At 44.4% G+C, this 23898-nt stretch overlaps 1 long non-coding RNA gene across 1 annotated transcript in view; it reads left to right on the top strand.

Annotated features, from left to right (window-relative positions):
- Positions 1-23898, top strand: part of LOC142769375 (uncharacterized) — a 59698-nt gene that overhangs the window by 7593 nt on the left and 28207 nt on the right. The gene's annotated exons all lie outside the window — the stretch shown is intronic.

The following is a 23898-nucleotide window of genomic DNA, read 5'->3' as shown; positions in this document are numbered from 1 at the left end:
TCAACCATCTTGACAAAGTTGTTGAGAGGTTCTGCAAAATTATACACTGTCGTATAGTGGTTTCACACCACTTCGGTTTCTTCGCCTTGTAATGTAGAACTTGATCCTTAATAAATCTTGCTTTAGTGCTGTTTTGATTTGAGTCCATGGCGACTTGAAGAAATTTGCCCATGTTACACTCTTCCTTCAATTGTTGCAGCTCTTTTTTGTAAGCATGGACTGTTGCCTGCAGTCTTTCATTACGCTGCTTCCATTCTTTTTCCTTCGCGCGCCAATTTTTTTTCGCTGCAAGAAGGCGGATGCAGTGCTTCTACTGTCGGCTTGAACACCAACTGCCGTCAAGGCACGCACGCCTGCACCCTCTTCCGCTGGCTGCGCATCTCGTGGCTCAAGAGTGTTTGCGGACTTGGCCGCTGTCTCAAAACGCAAGTCTTGGATGCCGCTTGAAGAAACACTTTCTCGCTGTTGCCAGCCACGGTCTCCAGTGACTTCGTTAGGCGTGTCCGCGCAAAGTTCTGGCGCCGTTGCAGGGCACGAAGTGATTTTTTGACTTGGCCGACTTGCCAACGTGTTCGTCGAAGAGTCATGCTTTCTCTTCTGTATGCTGCTGCAGTTTCTCTCCATAGGTGGCTCCTTCTTCATGTACGACGGATAATGAGGAAACACTAGGCACCGCATCGGGCATCACCCTACGCCTCTCAGTATTTTCACGAAAGTCAGCTTCCACAAAATGTAGGGCGCACACGGCCGAGTAATTTCAGGTAGAATTCGGCACCCAGTTCTTTCTTGCGATGACTTGTAGCCATCGTTCACGTAGCTCAGTGTTCGCTGGAATTTCGTGAAAGGACACTCGGATTTCTTTCTTTCGTTGGTTTGAAGTGCAGAACGGAACACAACAGCAGTGCATAGTGACTAATGAAAAGGCAGGAGGACATCCCCATTTAGGCAAACAGAGAGACCTATACAACTGCCTCTGCGACCAAATAACGAGTGGAACTTGTCGTCTGCAGAGTGACGGCCACGCAAATATTTACTCCAGTAAGACTCCTACCGACAATTTATTTCACTTTTATTCTTATTTACACATGAATAATACTTTTTTTAATATCATGGCAACAACTCCGAACAACGTTCGCGCTTCTTTTTAGCAGACGACAAAGAAGCATCAAAGGCCGGCGCGCAAGCAGCGGAGAGCATCGTCTGCATTGTCAAAGATAATGACGCAGCGCCGCCTAGGTGCCACATCAAGAGAGTAATGGGAAAGGGCTCGACAGTCACCGCGGCGCTCACGTGGCAGGTACAGAAAAAATACAGGAGGCACTGATAAGGCGAACGTATCGGGAAGTTTAATGCGGACTTTTTCACCTAAGTGTGATATCGGCCAGACGTATGGGTGACGTTTTTCATAGTCAGCATAAAAGCATGCCACGACACGGTCAGGAAGTGCGCCATTCATGCAAATATTGGCCTCATAAAGGGGAACCGAAATTCTTTAGATGAATCGGGAAAGACCCTTGCTATCAGAGAGGGCGAATAACACCAATGAAAAAACCTGCGAAGTCATGAAGAAAGTTGAAGTAATGTCTGGGGCAATTTCATTTCACATGATTTTGTTTAGATTCATGCCTACATTATGCTGCATTATAAAAAGTAGATGCCTAAACAGCTCATGCGAGGATACAACTGGTAAAGCTCTTGCTATTGCTTTATGTGTACGTCATCTAAAGCAAACTGCGACGACGCACAATATAGCTTCGATAGCCCGCTGCTTTCCTGACTGACAATAAAAGAAAGAACGCAAAAATATCTTTAACAATTTATTTCACACAACACTTTTTCGCGCAAGGTTAACTGAAGATAATATCACGTGATTCATACACGTACTAACATACTGGAAGGCCAATCAACGTCAACAGGCCGGAATACAAGCAAGCACAAGCTGGGGCGAGCATGTATAGCACCAACGGTGTGACATGCCTTCCTGGCTGCTTCGTCTTCATCTGACAATGTTCACTACATTATCCCCCGGTGAAGAGCGTAGACATCCTGGCAACTTAAGGCGTAGTCGGTATTAGGGGGCCATAATAAGGCTTGAGGCGACTCACATGTACAATTTTCCACCACGACGACGTAAGTGATCAGATGGTGTCAAAGGCTTATTATCATAATTGTCTGGTGACGTATGGGTTAAAGTGTTGTAGGGCCTGGGTTTCTGGTCAGTAATTTCGACGGAAGGTCGGGAATAGCCGATGGAATCCAGATTCAAATGAGGGCACCAGTCGTGAAAGTTGCGAGAAAGTGGTTGGCGTGGGGCCTTACCTTTTTGTGGCCTTGGACTTCGGTTGTCAGTGAACGGGCCACTTGTCTGCAATCTTCGGCGCGTCTGGAAACATCAGAAATTGCGTTGTACTCAGATGAGTCGGGCGTGTAATGGAGGATGGGGTCCAGCATGCACACAATGGTTTGCCTTCGTACAAGAGAAAGTAATGGTAAAAACCTGTGGTCAGTACGTGTTGTGGATACCCCGGGTCCACTAAACGTTTTGTTTGCTCTCTCATGCCTAAAACAAAAGAATGCTAGAAGGACTTCTTCAAAATGTTAGTAAGGCACATCTTAACTATCCCTCGCTTGAAGTGCGCCGAGTTACGTAGTATAGGTTGACGAAATAACAAGGCGCATTATAGAAGCGAGATTCATTGCTAAGTTTGGTGACACGTGTATCAGCCAGCCATCTGTATCAATAATATTCAAAACAAGTAGAATATTTGAGTGTCGGATAATTTGCTTTAGATACACGATTTCCGGTTAGAGCACGTGGTTTGTTACGTGCCGTCTTATATTTCTCGCAATAAGCTCCATTGTTGAACGTTAGCACTGTGTACGTGTTATGTGTATTCTTCTTTGTCCCGTTCTAGATGAACTATACCGCAGATACTATGTACGTTTTGATAGCGCGGCGTTAGGGCTTGGCGAGTTGTGGAAAGCAGCACAGATTTCTGAGCGCGTGTGGTTGGGTATTACTAGCAGCCACCTCCAATGTTCAGACGTGTTTAGAGGAGGTAGTCTCAAATAGCGAAACGTGTGGCTTGACGGTGGATAGTTATTGAGACAGGATGAGCTAACTAGTGGTTGCCGGGCTCCCAACTAGAAATGAATCAAGAACAAAACATTTTTAACGATGATAGTTTTTCTTGGAGACCTTCGACGGAAAAATTTTGGCCTGCCTGCCTGACCGTCCGTCCATCCATCCGTCTGTCTGTCTGTCTGTCTGTCTGCCTGTCTGTCTGTCTGTCTGTCTGTCTGTCTGTCTGTCTGTCTGTCTGTCCGCCATAACGATACCTAAAACGGCACCAAAGGCCAACCCCATTCGCAGTGCCCACCAATATTGCTCAAGGTTTAGCGTTCATAGTTGTGTGATTGTCAATTAAAAAAGCAAATATTGCGCATATCTGAAGCGCCATAACAACATGTCTATATTTTGTATGTCTGCCTTAATACTAGAAGAGGCAACCACAAGTAACCCTAAGGACTGTAGCATTTATCGGGCTGCGCTGACAGTGCAACGCGATGCTCAAGAAGGTGTTTCCAACGCTTTGCTACGACGACACGGTGGTGGCACTTTCTAATCGCTTTGAATTCTTCACCTTATTACCTCTGAGACTGGCGCACATCTTTCTCCGCGGTCACGCACGCCTTCGTTTTCGAAGATAACTGCCAGATGGCGCTCGTTCCTAACGTGCCTGGATGCGCTTGTTCACCTCCGCTACACGCTCAAGGCATTAACGCAGCGACTTCAGAATACCATTCACCAATTTTCCTGCGCAGAACATCAAATAAACGTTTTGTTCACTCTCTCCAAAGGCGAGACTATCATCTTTCGACGACATTTACAGTGTAACAAGTAGATTCGGGCTATTTTTTTTATAACGTCATTGATGACCAAGAGGAGCAGGGTTGGTGCGAAAGCTTGCCTTTGCCCCTTCAGACACCAGCGGAATGTATTCACGTCCTCTTTCAGGTCCACTGTCCGCTTGGGTTTTGCGGTTATTTGTACATATTCACCATTTATATTTGTACGTCTGTTCTGAAGCTATGGAAGTTAAGCTGACAGATTCCTCAGTAAGACAAAACTTGACGCAAAAAAATAAACTTTTTTCATTGCACGTTCTGCGTAAAACCACACACCTACACGGTGTGTGAAATTGTCAATCTATAAAGTTAATGAATATAGAAATAATGTGAAAACTTTAGACGCAGCATATCGGGAACTTTGCAAAAATTATCAACAATCATGAATGAGAGGCATCGTACTTCACTCAATCACTATTGCTATGACGGCGTGAATTGTCTTATCACAGATCTTTAGTATGAAAGGAAACTGAAGTTCACAGATACGGAGGGACTTGGAGTAATCAGAATTTCTTAGAACATCGCTAGAAACAATGTTTCGGCAAGCTGACTTGTCCTAGTCAGGAACACAGCGTTGCCATAACGAAGAAAAGTTTACTGTCGAAACGCGGGCTCCAGTGACATTTCCGGTAACAGTTTTCAATTGTATTCAGCCCATAACATCAATCTGAGTGAAAGTAATATATGTAAATACCCACAAGGTTTTACTCCACGGCTACATAAATTTCATGAACGGTAACAAGCCTATGATTGATTCACATCATTTAAACTACATGTCAGATGTAAAAGTGGTAAAACCTCATAGCTCAGTGAACACGAATTCAAGCCTTTCCTTAAATGAATTTCGTCGACAGTGGGTAGGCTGCTCTTCTGACCAATTAGTCTAGTGACACAGCACTTCTGACACTCCAGTCAGGCTTGCCTAAAACTCGATTTATTCATATACTCGTGCAAAATCAATACCTATACCCACATAATGGACCCACATTCTTGTGCTCACTCGTTGTCATTAATGAACCTGCAAAACATTTGCGCAATAGGAAATCCGCGGATAACAAACCGCAAAGCTGAGGAAAACACGTGTTCCCCATTCTTCATCGAATGCATGATTAACATGCTCGGCGTAGCTCACTTCGGCCTCCATTCTCTGCACGAAACAACTTTCTGTCTTATCTTTTGCACACTTGGCATACGAACCAGTCGAGATAACTGAGTGCGATGTACTGGTAATATCGCCGAGTGGGTGACGAGAAGGAGTGGAAGCAAGCGCTACGAACTCAAGTCAATCACTTCTCACACATCGCTTTATTTAATTGCATTTAGAAAATAAGAAACGAAAACAAAGGATAAACAAAACAAGATTTTTTAGAGATATTGAATTTATTTATTGCAAAGCCTCATGAAACCTGATACATTCGAACATCCTTATTACCGTACTTCGTTTAACGAGATCTTAGGAAGCTCGGCAAGAGCTACGAGCGTGAATGTTCCTTGAAACTGAAACTACCGCCAAGTTTTCAGAACCTGCAGATAGCGCTTGTTAAAGGGGCAGTGAAAGCTATTAGCAATGTCCACGGCTTATAGGTGGCGCGCCATGCAATCCAAGATGGCTGCGGAAGGATGATCAACCAGTGAGCTCGCATAAAGAAAGATAAGACGCACAGTCGTACTCCCCGTGCCGCTCTCACCGAATGAACTTTTGATCGTCAAATGAATGTATATCGAACCAAAGTACTTTGCCAACCGATAGGAACTGCTGAATGTTAGCTACCTCATTTCTTGCCGGAGTGCAAAAAGTCGTAGTGTCAGATCATCGACCGTGTATCAACGATGCTTTGCGTAATCTTGTGCGTTGTACTGAAAACTACGCGAACTAGAAATCACGTATCAAGTGAATGGTACTCCGAGATCATTAGTGCCGAGACTGTCTGGCGCATTTGTCGCAGTGCTACGTCACTAGCGAGTAGCGCGCCGTCGCAGCTGCACAGGACAGAATGTTAAACGGAGCTATGGTTTGCAAACATATTATGTCGTTGTCATTACTTGCACTGTAAGCATCATGCAGCTGCTTCTTCAACAGAACAAAAGCGTTTAAATTACCATTAAGTAGAGCTTTTGTTACCGCCATGATCCGACTAAAATTGCACAATTCACTGAACTCGGATGTAGGAGGTTCTATCAGCGCGATCCAAACAAGGATATTGAGACGTGTATGCTTTTCGCAACGTCAAAATTGCAAAAATTTGTCGAACAACAACATGGTTTGGACGGCACCGGTGAAGTGCAGGAAGAGTTAGCGTGGAGTGCAGTCGTAACTGCATATTTCATTGCTATATTTCCCTTCGCTGGTCGAGCTCGAGCCTGTTGGCGGCATGCGGCTCTTTGTAATACCCACTGTAATTCGGTTACATGCAATACACAAGAAAAACTATGCTTTTATTTTGGGTTCGCCGAACGGTATTATACAATAAATGAAAAAAACGTGAAGAAACACATGAAAAAGCACGAAAAAACATTAACGCACGACGGGACGTGAAGTGCAACTCCCTGCTTGGGAACTAGTAGCTGATCGTTCATCGCCGCTGTCACTCTCAGTGCGTCGACAACCATCTACGTTCAGTAAAAAATCGTCGGAGTCAATACGATTTTTCGGAACATCACGGCTGAAAGTAATCGGAATAATTATCTCCGCCCAATGACTTAGATAGCAACAACAACGTGTCATTCACCACGCACAACACTCAGACGGCGTGACTCGCTTCGTTTATCTGTGGGCCCGTTGTAGATACTGCGGAGATTATTTCGCTCAGATACCCGGCAAGAAGTGAATCACTTGCAGTGTGCTGCCATCGATCAATGAACGTAAAAAAGAAGCGGTGCAGCGTAGCCCAAGGTTTTTGAAACACAAATCGTGAGTCTGCGCTACTTTCCACGTACAATGAATGTTATGAGTTTCATGCACTACAAAAGCATGGACGAACGTAAAAGAAGGCAAGTTTTAACTGGAATTGTCAGACGATAACATTTAACTATTGAAAGTGTCTGCACAAAATGTCGCGAAGCTGATAAGTGTTCCCTGCGGGCTATGATCGAAAGTGTGAGTTGTTACGTATTTTCACGAAAACTTCGCGTCTCGCAAGAACTAATCAGATTTATCGTGTCACGAACAGTCCGGTATATTCACTGAGTCACGAAAGATACAAAGTGGATTGTGTTCGTTTCTTGCTAACGCGTTAACACTGCTGCAAGCACCGCCGAACAAGGGATCTTTGGAAGCGTCTGGCTACTGATCATCCATGAGAGGACGCCCCTCAATTCCGCTAGGTGGCGCCACAGTTTATGAACAATGCCAATATAGAAACCGCTGTCTTGCCTTTGAACTCCGTGTAGTTTAGAGGTTCTTTAAACGTTGTCTCTTGTCATAAATGCGGTCGCCTTTGCAGCAGCGAAGCTTAATATTAAGCCTCCGCGATATTGGATGCCTGCTGTTTACGAAAGGCACCGCATGCGAGAAGGCAAACTGAGCGCAGCTTAAATGATGAATTCTGGGGTTTTACAAGCTATAACTTACCAAGATATGATATGCGGGAAGATTGGCGTAGTGGGGGGCTTAGTGTTGGTTTTTTTACCACAAGCCTCCACATCTTCATAGATTGGTGGCATTTCTTCCTATATTGATGTCTAGCATGCATCTGTCATGAAGCTTGCACAGATAAAGAGTTGCGATATGTGCTAGTTGGAGAAAAATCTATACTATTGTGACGTAACGCAAAACATCACTCGCAGACGAAAAGGCACGTAAGAACACCATACAATTCTGAGTGATGTAGTGTGATGCTCAGATATAAACTTCCTGGTTGCGATGGCTATTTTTCTCTGTAACTCTTTAAATGCGCGTGTAGTTAGGTTGCGAAGTTCTGTCCTTCACCGTCTATCCCACTGCCGGAAAATAAAAATGCTGCACTTGTAGCTGATGGACCGAATTCGCGCCCCGGTACCACGTCTCTAGTCGGAGAGGGGGTTGCATGATGTACACGCCTCCCCGTTCCCCAAAATTTAGATAGAGTTGGGTGTTTCAGTGAGAACAAATAATGAAAAAAGTTTGGCAGATCCCATGTACCTTGGGAATCGACATTATGCAAAGCATACAGAGGAAAGGTGAGCGTGTCGCCATTTTTTTCATTGAGCGACACGTCCCGAAATTACGCTAAATATATGCACAAATGTCGCACGCACAGACATATGTTGAAGAGTTGCAGATGTTTATATAACAAGTTGTTTGCACTTGCGCAACAATCCCAACAGGAACACGTGTATTAGCAACACCAGAAGCTGATATGAAGCGCTCATGATCGCGAGGATGGTGGCTCTAGACACTCTACATAAATCCACTTTAGTGCATGGCACCTAACCACCATTGACGTTAACCCGACGTGACGGCTGTATCGAGGAGTACATATGTAATGTTTATAAAACTGGATAGGCAGCCCTGCAACCACTATTGACGTTTCACGAAGATTAGCGTCTATTTGAAAGCGGTTCCGAGGCCTGGGGTAGTTCTGTGGTAGAATGCTTCATTGTGACGCAGAATGCTTGGGTTATATTCCAGCTGGGAACCCGACATTCTTTGCATTCGTGAGGTTGACGCTACTGATGTCAGGTATTTCTTAACGCTCACGCGTTAAAATTGCCCATGTGTCTTCTCGTCGTTCCTTGATAGCTACCAAGTGTCAATCACATGTGGTACATGCACATCAGTGGAACATACTCGTCTGTGGGTATATACTACTGTCTGGTGAGAAGTGTTGGAGGACGTACGTGACGGGAATGTGACATTATTATTGTTTTTAGTGCGAATGCACTTTATGAGCGACCCTGATTGCGCCGTCCACGGTGCGCCTCCTCATCTCCCCTAGCGACGGCGTGAGGAGTGGAGAGGAGTGTCTGTAGGAACGGCGCAGCGACGTCACACACCACGTGATTGCGCGCGCTCCGCCCTCCGCTCTGTGGCTGCGCGCGCGTATCTCGAGTTCGGCAAGTCGTCATAGGTATGGATTCATCGCAGGCATCAACCTCGACTGCGATACCTCCAACAACGAGTACAACGCAATCGAATGCGAGCATTGCACGCGTCGATGAAGATGTCGCGCCGGTTGAAGACAAGGCAGCGCGGCGAAGGGCCCGTGATGCCCAGAGCAAACGGGCGAAGTGGGCCGCGGGCATAAACATCATTATAGTGCGAATTTACTCTCACATATACGCGTAAACTCACCAAGATTTCTTGGGAGGGTCTAATTATTCCTGGGAATCGCAATGTGATCACACGGGGGAATTTACGTTGACTCACTGGCGAGTGCAAACGGATTTCAACTTTACTCCCCCTCATAGCATCACCCCGTGCATTCGCACTTAACCATATTCACCCTCGGGGAAATGCTTGGGAGTTTTTGACCAGCGAGTCATATTCGTCAAACTATCTTACCCTACCTTGCCAATTTCAGTTCACGCCAAGTTAAGGGGGTGATCATGAGAGCACCCAAACGTAAGCAGCTAGCTAGCTAGCTAGATAGATAGATAGATAGATAGATAGATAGATAGATAGATAGATAGATAGATAGATAGATAGATAGATAGATAGATAGATAGATAGATAGATAGATAGATAGATAGATAGATAGATAGATAGATAGATAGATAGATAGATAGATAGATAGATAGATAGATAGATAGATAGATAGATAGATAGATAGATAGATAGATAGATAGATAGATAGATAGATAGATAGATAGATAGATAGATAGATAGATAGATAGATAGATAGATAGATAGATAGATAGATAGATAGATAGATACGCTCAAAGTCGCCGATGTTCGCTAAGAAATCCATCGCATTTTTTAGATGTTCAAGGCCTTCAACATGTGCCCCCTCCATTTCCACTCTACGCCGTAAAATATTCCAGGCTAGAAGCCCGGCCTGTGCGTTTCATTTCGGCCGACCCATGCAAGCTTTTCAGAATAAGTCGTAAAATATGCCCAAAAGCTCACAGCACATCTTTCTATAATTTGCATAATGTATTTCTGGTACATGCGTACCTGCACTGAACTGCTACAATATTGCTGATTGAATGATTGATATGTAAGGTTTAAAATCTCTGAACTACCATATGATTATGAGGAACGTCATAGTGAAGGGCTCCGAAAATTTGGAGAACCTGAGCTTCTTTAACGGGCACCCAAAATGGAGCATATGGGCCTGCAGCATTTTCGCCTACATAGAAAATGCAGCCGCCGTAGCTGGGATTTAATCGCGCGACGTCCGGGTCTGCAGGCGAGTAACTTTGCCGCTAGATGACAGAATATTATTGCGTGCCACTTCCCTTTTTCACCAATGTTCTACTGAGAGACTAGATATATATTACTAACGTAAACAGGTGGTTGTAAGACTGACCAGGAATAGTGGTATTAAACAAGAACAGCAATAACACCATCTGGCGGCAACATTATTTTGACTGCGGGTGCACTCACTCGAAGAAGCAGGCAGGGTCAGAAAGGCACACTTTTTTTTTCGTTTTCATGCCGTGAAATCTATCTGAATGAATCTCAAATATTTGTGAATAAGTGACAGGGAAAGACGAAGGTTGGCCAGTGCGTCATCGGCAGACCAGGAAATCGTAAACGACGTGGTTTCTCGCGTCCGATGAAAAAACACACCACAAACACAGCAGCAATCATTATCACCACTACGATACCACTCATCAGGAACCACACCCACAGTTGCGATAGACCACGTGTGGCTGCCTCTGTCATTGTTGCCTCCGTCGCCATTGTAGTCACCGTGGTAGTAGTGGCAACTGTGGTCGTTGTGGAGGCTTGTAGTCACCTGTACAACGTTAGATATCTTGGACTTGAGCCTAGCGTTGCTGCCTACGTGAGCCGCCAGGAATATCTTCCAGTCTAAGGTCCCGCCGGGTCGACATGTGGCCCACTTGCTTGCGAATATGAAGGTGACTTCGTGATTGCCGCTGGCAGGGAGAGGGTCACGATTACCTTCGAGAATGTCTGCCACCGTCACTTGGTCCTGGTTCTCGGACTGCGAGTGTAGCTTGATGCAGTTCTTTCTCGCTTGAATCTCTATGGCTGAAGCTGAAACAAAAGGCAGAGCAGGTCAGTGAAAGCTCGAAGGATCTCTGAAACACTCTTCACTTTTTGAGCGCTGGCAGAAAACGTTGCCAATCAATAGTCGAGACTCACAAGAACGTGGGAGCCAAATAATATAGCGCCGAACGGAGCCTCCAATTTAGTTAATTCTGAAAGACAGCTGAAGATAACTTCCTCTTCTGACACAAATTACGCCATCTACGAAAGTCCTCGGCCGTTGGCTGAGTTGAGCATCGTCACAACCACCTGCCAGCACGCGTGGACGTCATCATACTGCAGGCAAACCTTATGAACAAAAAAATATGCCGAGGTTAATGACGCGAATTGACAAATGCACGCATATTCTTGACCCCTTGTCGACCTCCTCCCTGCGTAGCTATCAATGTGCTCGCTGGTACAAGTGGCTGCGACTTTGCTGGTACTTCACCGATTTGAAAGACGTTTTGTGACATGTGATTCGTGAAGCGTGATGCACCAATAGACCGACTATTTCCTTATAATTCAGTGAAGTGTTGCAGGGCCATTTTTACCAAAGTTGCAGGAGGGTCGTAGTAAGCGGCATATTATGAACTACTGCACGCGCTTGCCGTTTCCGTATGTCATGTGAGCCTCAGGCTACGTCCAAGAGAGCAGCACTTCCAGCGCGTCGTTCTTTCCTGGGTGCACTTCGACCATTTTATGATCGCTGATGCCATACACCTGACTCTGCACGATGTGTTCGGTCACCTCGGAGGAGCCTCCGTCCTCGGCTTTCTGAAAGGTGCCGGTAGGCTTGTCCAGTTCATCTCTTCAGCACGCCAGTCGGCGTCTTTAAAGCATTCGAGTGCCCACTCGATCTGTTCGAAGTCAGTGTAACGAATGTCCTCAATCCTCGCCACGTGTTGGCTGCATTTGTAAGCTACATATATATACAAAGACTGCCTAGCGTTTAGATTTTGGCGCATGTTCCACATTGCTATGGCAGAATCGCGCACAATAAGGAATAGTGTTGCAGAGAGCTCAGCTCATTTATGAGTATACATTCTAATAGGCTGGGCGTGCATAGGCATACCAGTTTTTCCCCACCAAGTCACGCGAGCAAACATTGAGTAGCTTTAAATACGGTTTCGCGCATTTTACATATAGGTTTTTCTCGCGTTGCAGTGGCCACTGCAGCTGCTGAGCATTTAAAAAAGCCCATTTTGTTATGAATGAACAACTTCATTTATCCCTTGTTCAAGGGAAATGCGCAAAAGGAAAGAGTGTGGTGGGGACGAACTACTTGAAGTAGTCCTCCTCTACCCTTTCAGCTCACTCCAGGATGGTCTCCAGAGTGTTTTGCCTCGAGCTGTGCAAGGGAGCCTCCCACTGGTCCTCACTAGATATTAGGCGTTTCACGAAAGGGGAAATAGGGTGCTTAGGGCAGCGCCACAAGATGTGGTTCAAGTCTGCTGTGGAAGAGGCACAGAATATATAATAGGGGGAAGGCTAACAAGACGGATGAAAGTGGTGTAGGAGATAAGGCGAAAGAAAAGTGCGAGTCTGCAGCTGTCACTACAGAATTTCGCACTTGCGTGAAGATTTGCGCGTAAGTGGCGGGAAGGTTAAGCGTTCTAATCAGTAGTGGGCACAAATTTCATAGAATGAAATAAGGCGATCTCACGCTGTAAACGGCGCTTCCTCCGTAGCGAGTTGTGACACATCGGATACGTGTGCCCAGACTATGAATTCTCAGGCACTCGCATCGCGTAAGCCGCCTCGTTTCCGGCAAAGCCCGCATGCGCGGGAGTCCGGATTAGTGCTACAAGTCGATCAAGGGGATGATGCAAAAGTAGGAAAAGGGCTGGCTTAAAAACCCTGCCCGCTCCGAAGTTTATATATAGCTGTTTCGGAGTCACTGATTATAACGGAAGAACTAAAGGCGGCCGCAGCGACCAGCCCGTGAGAGTTGATTACCGATATTGCATAATGATGGCTGTTTCCGTGATCAGCGGCGTCAACATAGAGCACATCATTGGAGGAGAATGATTGTTTTTGAGAGCCTTCGCATGCTGCCTCCTGCGCTGTTTCTGGTGCTCAGGGTATGTTTTTTGGAAGTGGGGGAGTGTATAGACTCTGGTGTATGTGGTGTGGAATGGTGTACTTGACCTTGGTGATGGGTGCCGGAGTGACAGCAAGGGTTTGTAGAATGTGTCGGCCCGTCGCGGTGTTAGAAAGTCTGTTATAATGAGATGCAATATGGGCTTCTCCGAGTACAGCAAGGGTGTTGAAGGTGCCGGTACGCGTAAGTCCTTCCGTGGAGGTCCGTATAGGCACCCCTAAATTGAACTTATACATTTTGCGTGAAAGGATGTCAGTCTGATCGGATTCTGATTTAAGAAAGTGTAGGTTGGCGTTGTATATGTTATTTTACTGATAACGAAGGCCTGCAGCAAGCGGAGGAGTTCGCCCATTTTGTTATGTACGAGAATGGATGCCAAAAACTATGGAAACGACATGTGCATCGTTAGTATTTCTTACGTTCATTGCGTAACACACAGGTCAGCTAAAGGACACCAGATGGCGTCCTTTAGCTGACAGGAGAGTGCGAGATAAATATACTAGGAGATATGAATGCGCACATAGAAGATATAGATGTGTATACTGACTCAACAGGCAAAATGATCATGGATATGTGTGAAAAGCATGATTTGATTATTTGCAACAGTACTGAGAAGTGGGAAGGGATGGAAGGTAGGAAGGCTGCAGTCAACAGTAGATTACGCACTGCTGTCACATAGCTTGTATGATAAGCTCAGGGGAATGCACATAGATGAAATTGGCTCCAGAAGTCTGGGAAGTGATCAAAAACGTATCAAGCTAAGTTTTGGAAGAGCAGCAAAAGTGGGAAGGAGAAAAGATGAGCAACCACAAAAAAATTTTCATTCAGAAAGGCAATTAGAGATTGCTACTAAACAAATTGAGAAAGTAATCACTGAGGACAATAAAACAGTGTGGACATACACAAATATAATTAAACTGTTTGAGCTAGAGCTTACTAAGGCACGTGACAAGTCACCCCGGAAAAGAAGACACAAGCCCAAGAGTTGGTGGGATGAGGAAGTTAAAAGATCCATAGCAAAACGTAAGGAAGCCTCTAGGAAACGCAGACATGCTAAGCAGCGGGGTGAACCCACAGATGACGTTGAAAGAAAATGGGATGTCTTTCTAAGTTGTAGAAGGAAAGCATCCCTTCTGATGAACGAAAATATTAGCAAACAGGGGGCTCAGTGGTTGGCAGAAGTACATAAAAAAGACAGAAAGGCAGCTGCAAAATTTTGGAACCATCTAAGCTCCCTAAGAAAAGAAACAAGCCCAGAGCAGAGGTTTATAACTACAGCTCAAGGTGCTACGCTAGAAGGGGACGAAGCTATTGAATATATAAGAAAAAGGGAGACAAAAAGATTTCAACGAAGAAGTGCCTTATTTCTTTATTCTTTATTCAAAGGTTACCCCGCATTGCCCAAAGACATTACAGCAGGGGGGTTACAGAAACGACATAAACCATTCTTCATTCTTACTGCACACTTGCATGGCAGACAATTCATTCCACTCTTTAACAGTTCTAACAAAAAATGAATTCGCGGACATGGGGTTACAGAAACGACATAACCAATTCTTCGTTCTTACAGCACACTTGCATGGCAGACAATCCATTCCAATCTTTAACAGTTCTAACAAAAAATGAATTCATGAACAGGTTCGTCTGGATGCGTAATTCTCTTATTTTAAAAACATGGTCAGTTCTAGATGAACGGTAATGAGGTTCCTTAAAATATTTTTCTTTATTTCCCGTTTTATCATTATATATATGAAAAAAGAACTTCAGTCGCAGCTTCTGCCGACGCGAGAAAAGCAGTTCCCACCCAAGCTCATTTTTCATCTGAGTGCAGCTTTCCCCTCTCTACCGGCCCAAGACGAACCTTGCCGCCCGGTTTTGGATTTTTCAATTTTATCGATCAATGTGGCTTGCGAAGGATCCCATACGGCACAAGCGTATTCCAGTATAGGTCGTATGCATGTTAAATAGGTTGTCTTTTTTAAGTTCAGTTCCGAAGATTTTAAGTTACGTTGGATAAAGTTTAGCGCCTTTCCAGCTTTACAAACCACATCATCTACATGCGCATTCCACGAGCATTCGGATGACAAGACTACTCCTAGGTATTTGTAACTATCTGCTCTTTTTAGACGTTCATTGTTTAAAGTATACTCTGTTTCCATAGGTTTCCGCTTCTTTGTAAAAAAGACATGAACACACTTTTTATTATTTAGGTTCATTTTCCACGTAGAGCACCAATCTTGAACACGTTCCAAATCAGTTTGCAGTTGGGTAAGATCTCTGTCATTTTTTACTTGACTATACACGACACAATCGTCTGCAAACAATCTAGTATGTGATGAAATACCTGCTGAAATATCACTTATGTAAACTAAAAATAAAAGTGGCCCTAAATCTGAACCCTGTGGAACTCCTAATGTCACATCAACCTAATCAGAGCTTTTGCCGTTTAAGAGGACGCATTGCCGGCACTGGCGCAAATAATTTTCAATCCAATTTAGGACAGCAGAATCTATGTTTAGTAATTCAAGTTTTTTTTGCAAAGGAGTGAATGTGTTACCATGTCGAATGCCTTGGGGAAATCTAAGAAGATACAGTCAGTTTGCCTTCCTTAATCAATGGTAGATGATAAAATTCAACTAGTTGTGTGGTGCACGACAACCCCTTTCGGAACCCATGTTGAACATTAGTTAATATATTCTTTCTGTGAAGTGTTTCATTATTTCAGAGTAGAGAATGTGTTCCATTACCTTGCACACTATTGATGTTAAAGAGATTGGTCTGTAATTCCCAGCATCCTTTTTCGATTCCCCCTTGTGGATTGGAACAACATGGGCAGTTTTCCAATCAACTCGTAGGAGGCCTGATTTCAGAGACTGTTTATAAATTATGTGCAAGTAAAAAGAGTTTGGTTCGGCGCACCGTCTAAGAATACGCGGAGAAATCGCATCTGGGCCAGTTGCTTTCAATTCGTCTGTTTGCTTTAATAGCTTTTCAATGCCACTTACGCAGAACTCAATTGGGTTCATTGGAGGTATGCTACTGGCGTCGAGCGAGTAGGCAAAGTCCTGTATTGTCAAAAATATAAATTTGAAATAGTTGTTCGAAGAATTCGTCTTCTCTCCATCATCTGTGATAGTTTTGTTATTATAAACAATTTAATTTATACCGACACTCTCAGAACCGCAACTCTTGATACTGCCAGAAATGCTTAGGATTTGCTCTCAGCGTGTCGTTATTTCTTTAAAATAGGCGCCTCTGACATTTTTTATACCATTTTTGCATTCTTGCGTAATCTGAAATAACTTTTGATAGTGGCTAGTCCGTTTAGTTTGTTTGAATTTAGCAAATAACCGCTTTCTCCTATTGATTAGCCGCAACAGACATGACGTCATCCACGGTTTTCTTCGTTTTTTTTTTATTTAGGAGGAATCCGCGCTTGGCACATGTGCCTCAACGAGTTCAAGTAGCTTATTTCGGAACAGACGCCACAATTCATGCACATGCTTATCATCCGCCAGGCATTCGAAGACTGGTAGATAACTATACAGTTTTTCACTTATGATAGAATAATCGCCTTGGTCAAAGAAGAATACTCTTCTATTCCCGCTGTGCTTCACGCGATGAGTTTTCGTTTTTATAGATGCGACTACAGCGTGGTGGTCACTTAATCCCGAAATAACAGTTGTTGAGTTTACAAGGTTTGGCGAGTTGCAAAACAATAAGTCTAAGATACTAATTTCACGGGTTGGCTTGGTTACATATTGTAACAGACCATGGGTATCAATAATGCTCTTCATGTTCATGGTAACCTGACTACATTTTTGGAATACACAGGTATTATCACTCCAGTGAAGGTCTGGTAAATTAAAGTCGCCACCTACCAACATAACCTGACCTGAAACCTCAGAGATAACTTCACTGAAAGCATGTAGTGGCGCCACGTCGGAGTTCGGTGGTCGATACACCACCCCGGCAGTAAGTGAAGAATAATGAGATAAACGCACTTTACACCACACAGCTTCCACCGCATCATGGCTGATAGGAAGGCAGATGAGCGTGCATCAGAACGAACAAGCAAAAAAAAAAAAAGGCCGCCACCACGGCTCAGCCTATCTTTTATTGGTACTGTCATTTTCGTCAGTGATTTGGTCTTATGTTATGTGTGATGATACTGTTTCATCTGTCCGTATATATATTCAATAGTTTTCTGAATAAATTTTCAGTTGGTAATAAGCACTTGTCCCTGTCTTTCTGTTCACGTCTGAATAGTGCGCCCTTATTTCGAACAATCATGTATCACCAACTCGCCCAATCAACCATCTTGACAAAGTTGTTGAGAGGTTCTGCACAATTATACACTGTCGTATAGTGGTTTCACGCCACTTCGGTTTCTTCGTCTTGTGATTTAGAACTTGATCCTTAATAAATCTTGCTTTAGTGCTGTTTTGATTTGAGTCCATGGCGACTTGAAGAAATTTGCCCATGTTACACTCTTCCTTCAATTGTTGCAGCTCTTTTTTGTAAGCATGGACTGTTGCCTGCAGTCTTTCATTACGCTGCTTCCATTCTTTTTCCTTCGCGCGCCAATTTTTTTTCGCTGCAAGAAGGCGGATGCAGTGCTTCTACTGTCGGCTTGAACACCAACTGCCGTCAAGGCACGAACGCCTGCACCCTCTTCCGCTGGCTGCGCATCTCGTGGCTCAAGAGTGTTTGCGGACTTGGCCGCTGTCACAAAACGCAAGTCTTGGATGCCGCTTGAAGAAACACTTTCTCGCTGTTGCCAGCCACGGTCTCCAGTGACTTCGTTAGGCGTGTCCGCGCAAAGTTCTGGCGCCGTTGCAGGGCACGAAGTGATTTTTTGACTTGGCCGACTTGCCAACGTGTTCGTCGAAGAGTCATGCTTTCTCTTCTGTATGCTGCTGCAGTTTCTCTCCATAGGTGGCTCCTTCTTCATGTACGACGGATAATGAGGAAACACTAGGCACCGCATCGGGCATCACCCTACGCCTCTCAGTATTTTCACGAAAGTCAGCTTCCACAAAATGTAGGGCGCACACGGTCGAGTAATTTCAGGTAGAATTCGGCACCCAGTTCTTTCTTGCGATGACTTGTAGCCATCGTTCACGTAGCTCAGTGTTCGCTGGAATTTCGTGAAAGGACACTCGGATTTCTTTCTTTCGTTGGTTTGAAGTGCAGAACGGAACACAACAGCAGTGCATAGTGACTAATGAAAAGGCAGGAGGACATCCCCATTTAGGCAAACAGAGAGACCTATACAACTGCCTCTGTGACCAAATAACGAGTGGAACTTGTCGTCTGCAGAGTGACGGCCACGCAAATATTTACTCCAGTAAGACTCCTACCGACAATTTATTTCACTTTTATTCTTATTTACACATGAATAATACTTTTTTTAATATCATGGCAACAACTCCGAACAACGTTCGCGCTTCTTTTTAGCAGACGACAAAGAAGCATCAAAGGCCGGCGCGCAAGCAGCGGAGAGCATCGTCTGCATTGTCAAAGATAATGACGCAGCGCCGCCTAGGTGCCACATCAAGAGAGTAATGGGAAAGGGCTCGACAGTCACCGCGGCGCTCACGTGGCAGGTACAGAAAAAATACAGGAGGCACTGATAAGGCGAACGTATCGGGAAGTTTAATGCGGACTTTTTCACCTAAGTGTGATATCGGCCAGACGTATGGGTGACGTTTTTCATAGTCAGCATAAAAGCATGCCACGACACGGTCAGGAAGTGCGCCATTCATGCAAATATTGGCCTCATAAAGGGGAACCGAAATTCTTTAGATGAATCGGGAAAGACCCTTGCTATCAGAGAGGGCGAATAACACCAATGAAAAAACCTGCGAAGTCATGAAGAAAGTTGAAGTAATGTCTGGGGCAATTTCATTTCACATGATTTTGTTTAGATTCATGCCTACATTATGCTGCATTATAAAAAGTAGATGCCTAAACAGCTCATGCGAGGATACAACTGGTAAAGCTCTTGCTATTGCTTTATGTGTACGTCATCTAAAGCAAACTGCGACGACGCACAATATAGCTTCGATAGCCCGCTGCTTTCCTGACTGACAATAAAAGAAAGAACGCAAAAATATCTTTAACAATTTATTTCACACAACACTTTTTCGCGCAAGGTTAACTGAAGATAATATCACGTGATTCATACACGTACTAACATACTGGAAGGCCAATCAACGTCAACAGGCCGGAATACAAGCAAGCACAAGCTGGGGCGAGCATGTATAGCACCAACGGTGTGACATGCCTTCCTGGCTGCTTCGTCTTCATCTGACAATGTTCACTACATTATCCCCCGGTGAAGAGCGTAGACATCCTGGCAACTTAAGGCGTAGTCGGTATTAGGGGGCCATAATAAGGCTTGAGGCGACTCACATGTACAATTTTCCACCACGACGACGTAAGTGATGAGATGGTGTCAAAGGCTTATTATCATAATTGTCTGGTGACGTATGGGTTAAAGTGTTGTAGGGCCTGTGTTTCTGGTCAGTAATTTCGACGGAAGGTCGGGAGTAGCCGATGGAATCCAGATTCAAATGAGGGCACCAGTCGTGAAAGTTGCGAGAAAGTGGTTGGCGTGGTGCCTTAACTTTTTGTGGCCTTGGACTTCGGTTGTCAGTGAACGGGCCACTTGTCTGCAATCTTCGGCGCGTCTGGAAACATCAGAAATTGCGTTGTACTCAGATGAGTCGGGCGTGTAATGGAGGTTGGGGTCCAGCATGCACACAATGGTTTGCCTTCGTACAAGAGAAAGTAATGGTAAAAACCTGTGGTCAGTACGTGTTGTGGATACCCCGGGTCCACTAAACGTTTTGTTTGCTCTCTCATGCCTAAAACAAAAGAATGCTAGAAGGACTTCTTCAAAATGTTAGTAAGACACATCTTAACTATCCCTCGCTTGAAGTGCGCCGAGTTACGTAGTATAGGTTGACGAAATAACAAGGCGCAATATAGAAGCGAGATTCATTGCTAAGTTTGGTGACACGTGTATCAGCCAGCCATCTGTATCAGTAATATTCAAAACAAGTAGAATATTCGAGTGTCGGATAATTTGCTTTAGATACACGATTTCCGGTTAGAGCACGTGGTTTGTTACGTGCCGTCTTATATTTCTCGCAATAAGCTGCATTGTTGAACGTTAGCACTGTGTACGTGTTATGTGTATTCTTCTTTGTCCCGTTCTAGATGAACTATACCGCAGATACTATGTACGTTTTGATAGCGCGGCGTTAGGGCTTGGCGAGTTGTGGAAAGCAGCACAGATTTCTGAGCGCGTGTGGTTGGGTATTACTAGCAGCCACCTCCAATGTTCAGACGTGTTTAGAGGAGGTAGTCTCAAATAGCGAAACGTGTGGCTTGACGGTGGATAGTTATTCAGACAGGATGAGCTAACTAGTGGTTGCCGGGCTCCCAACTAGAAATGAATCAAGAACAAAACATTTTTAACGATGATAGTTTTTCTTGGAGACCTTCGACGGAAAAATTTTGGCCTGCCTGCCTGCCTGTCTGACCGTCCGTCCATCCATCCGTCTGTCTGTCTGTCTGTTCGTTTGTCTGTTTGTCCGCCATAACGATACCTAAAACGGCACCAAATGGCCAACCCCATTCGCAGTGCCCACCAATATTGCTCAAGGTTTAGCGTTCATAGTTGTGTGATTGTCAATTAAAAAGCAAATAATGCGCATATCTGAAGCGCCATAACAACATGTCTATATTTTGTATGTCTGCCTTAATACTACAAGAGGCAACCACAAGTAACCCTAAGGACTGTAGCATTTATCGGGCTGCGCTGACAGTGCAACGCGATGCTCAGGAAGGTGTTTCCAACGCTTTGCTACGACGACACGGTGGTGGCACTTTCTAATCGCTTTGAATTCTTCACCTTATTACCTCTGAGACTGGCGCACATCTTTCTCCGCGGTCACGCACGCCTTCGTTTTCGAAGATAACTGCCAGATGGCGCTCGTTCCTAACGTGCCTAGATGCGCTTGTTCACCTCCGCTAGACGCTCAAGGCATTAACGCAGTGACTTCAGAATACCATTCACCAATTTTCTTGCGCAGAACATCAAATAAACGTTTTGTTCACTCTCTCCAAAGGCGAGACTATCATCTTTCGACGACATTTACAGTGTAACAAGTAGATTCGGGCTATTTTTTTTATAACGTCATTGATGACCAAGAGGAGCAGGGTTGGTGCGAAAGCTTGCCTTTGCCCCTTCAGACACCAGCGGAATGTATTCACGTCCTCTTTCAGGTCCACTGTCCGCTTGGGTTTTGCGGTTATTTGTACATATTCACCATTTATATTTGTACGTCTGTTCTGAAGCTATGGAAGTTAAGCTGACAGATTCCTCAGTAAGACAAAACTTGACGCAAAAAAATAAACTTTTTTCATTGCACGTTCTGCGTAAAACCACACACCTACACGGTGTGTGAAATTGTCAATCTATAAAGTTAATGAATATAGAAATAATGTGAAAACTTTAGACGCAGCATATCGGGAACTTTGCAAAAATTATCAACAATCATGAATGAGAGGCATCGTACTTCACTCAATCACTATTGCTATGACGGCGTGAATTGTCTTATCACAGATCTTTAGTATGAAAGGAAACTGAAGTTCACAGATACGGAGGGACTTGGAGTAATCAGAATTTCTTAGAACATCGCTAGAAACAATGTTTCGGCAAGCTGACTTGTCCTAGTCAGGAACACAGCGTTGCCATAACGAAGAAAAGTTTACTGTCGAAACGCGGGCTCCAGTGACATTTCCGGTAACAGTTTTCAATTGTATTCAGCCCATAACATCAATCTGAGTGAAAGTAATATATGTAAATACCCACAAGGTTTTACTCCACGGCTACATAAATTTCATGAACGGTAACAAGCCTATGATTGATTCACATCATTTAAACTACATGTCAGATGTAAAAGTGGTAAAACCTCATAGCTCAGTGAACACGAATTCAAGCCTTTCCTTAAATGAATTTCGTCGACAGTGGGTAGGCTGCTCTTCTGACCAATTAGTCTAGTGACACAGCACTTCTGACACTCCAGTCAGGCTTGCCTAAAACTCGATTTATTCATATACTCGTGCAAAATCAATACCTATACCCACATAATGGACCCACATTCTTGTGCTCACTCGTTGTCATTAATGAACCTGCAAAACATTTGCGCAATAGGAAATCCGCGGATAACAAACCGCAAAGCTGAGGAAAACACGTGTTCCCCATTCTTCATCGAATGCATGATTAACATGCTCGGCGTAGCTCACTTCGGCCTCCATTCTCTGCACGAAACAACTTTCTGTCTTATCTTTTGCACACTTGGCATACGAACCAGTCGAGATAACTGAGTGCGATGTACTGGTAATATCGCCGAGTAGGTGACAAGAAGGAGTGGAAGCAAGCGCTACGAACTCAAGTCAATCACTTCTCACACATCGTTTTATTTATTTGCATTTAGAAAATAAGAAACGAAAACAAAGGATAAACAAAACAAGATTTTTTTACAGATATTGAATTTATTTATTGCAAAGCCTCATGAAACCTGATACATCCGAACATCCACATTACCGTACTTCGTTTAACGAGATCTTAGGAAGCTCGGCAAGAGCTACGAGCGTGAATGTTCCTTGAAACTGAAACTACCGCCAAGTTTTCAGGGCCTGCAGATAGCGCTTGTTAAAGGGGCAGTGAAAGCTATCAGCAATGTCCACGGCTTATAGTAGGCGCGCCATGCAATCCAAGATGGCTGCGGAAGGATGATCAACCAGTGAGCTCGCATAAAGAAAGATAAGACGCACAGTCGTACTCCCCGTGCCGCTCTCACCGAATGAACTTTTGATCGTCAAATGAATGTATATCGAACCTAAGTACTTTGCCAACCGATAGGAACTGCTGAACGTTAGCTACCTCATTTCTTGCCGGAGTGCAAAAAGTCGTAGTGTCAGATCATCGACCGTGTATCAACGATGCTTTGCGTAATCTTGTGCGTTGTACTGAAAACTGCGCGAACTAGAAATCACGTATCAAGTGAATGGTACTCCGAGATCATTAGTGCCGAGCCTGTCTGGCGGATTTGTCGCAGTGCTACGTCACTAGCGAGTAGCGCGCCGTCGCAGCTGCACAGAACGGAATGTTAAACGGAGCTATGGTTTGCAAACATATTTTGTCGTTGTCATTACTTGCACTGTAAGCATCATGCAGCTGCTTCTTCAACAGAACAAAAGCGTTGAAATTACCATTAAGTAGAGCTTTTGTTACCGCCATGATCCGACTAAAATTGCACAATTCACTGAACTCGGATGTAGGAGGTTCTATCAGCGCGATCCAAACAAGGATATTGAGACGTGTATGCTTTTCGCAACGTCAAAATTGCAAAAATTTGTCGAACAACAACATGGTTTTGACGGCACCCGTGAAGTGCAGAAGGAGTTAGCGTGGAGTGCAGTCGTAACTGCATATTTCATTGCTATGTTTCCCTTCGCTGGTCGAGCTCGACCCTGTTGGCGGCATGCGACTCTTTGTAATACCCACTGTAATTCGGTTACATGCAATACACAAGAAAAACTATGCTTTTATTTTCAGTTCGCTGAAGGGTATTACACAATAAATGAAAAAAAAAACGTGAAGAAACACATGAAAAAGCACGAAAAAACATTAACGCACGACGGGACGTGAAGTGCAACTCTCTGCTTGGGA

The sequence above is a fragment of the Rhipicephalus microplus genome, chromosome 8, assembly GCF_043290135.1.
Source record: "Rhipicephalus microplus isolate Deutch F79 chromosome 8, USDA_Rmic, whole genome shotgun sequence".
In the NCBI taxonomy this organism is placed as follows: Eukaryota; Metazoa; Arthropoda; class Arachnida; order Ixodida; family Ixodidae; genus Rhipicephalus; species Rhipicephalus microplus.
The sequence above is the reverse complement of the archived record's forward strand: the minus strand, read 5'-3'. Positions and strand labels throughout refer to the sequence as shown.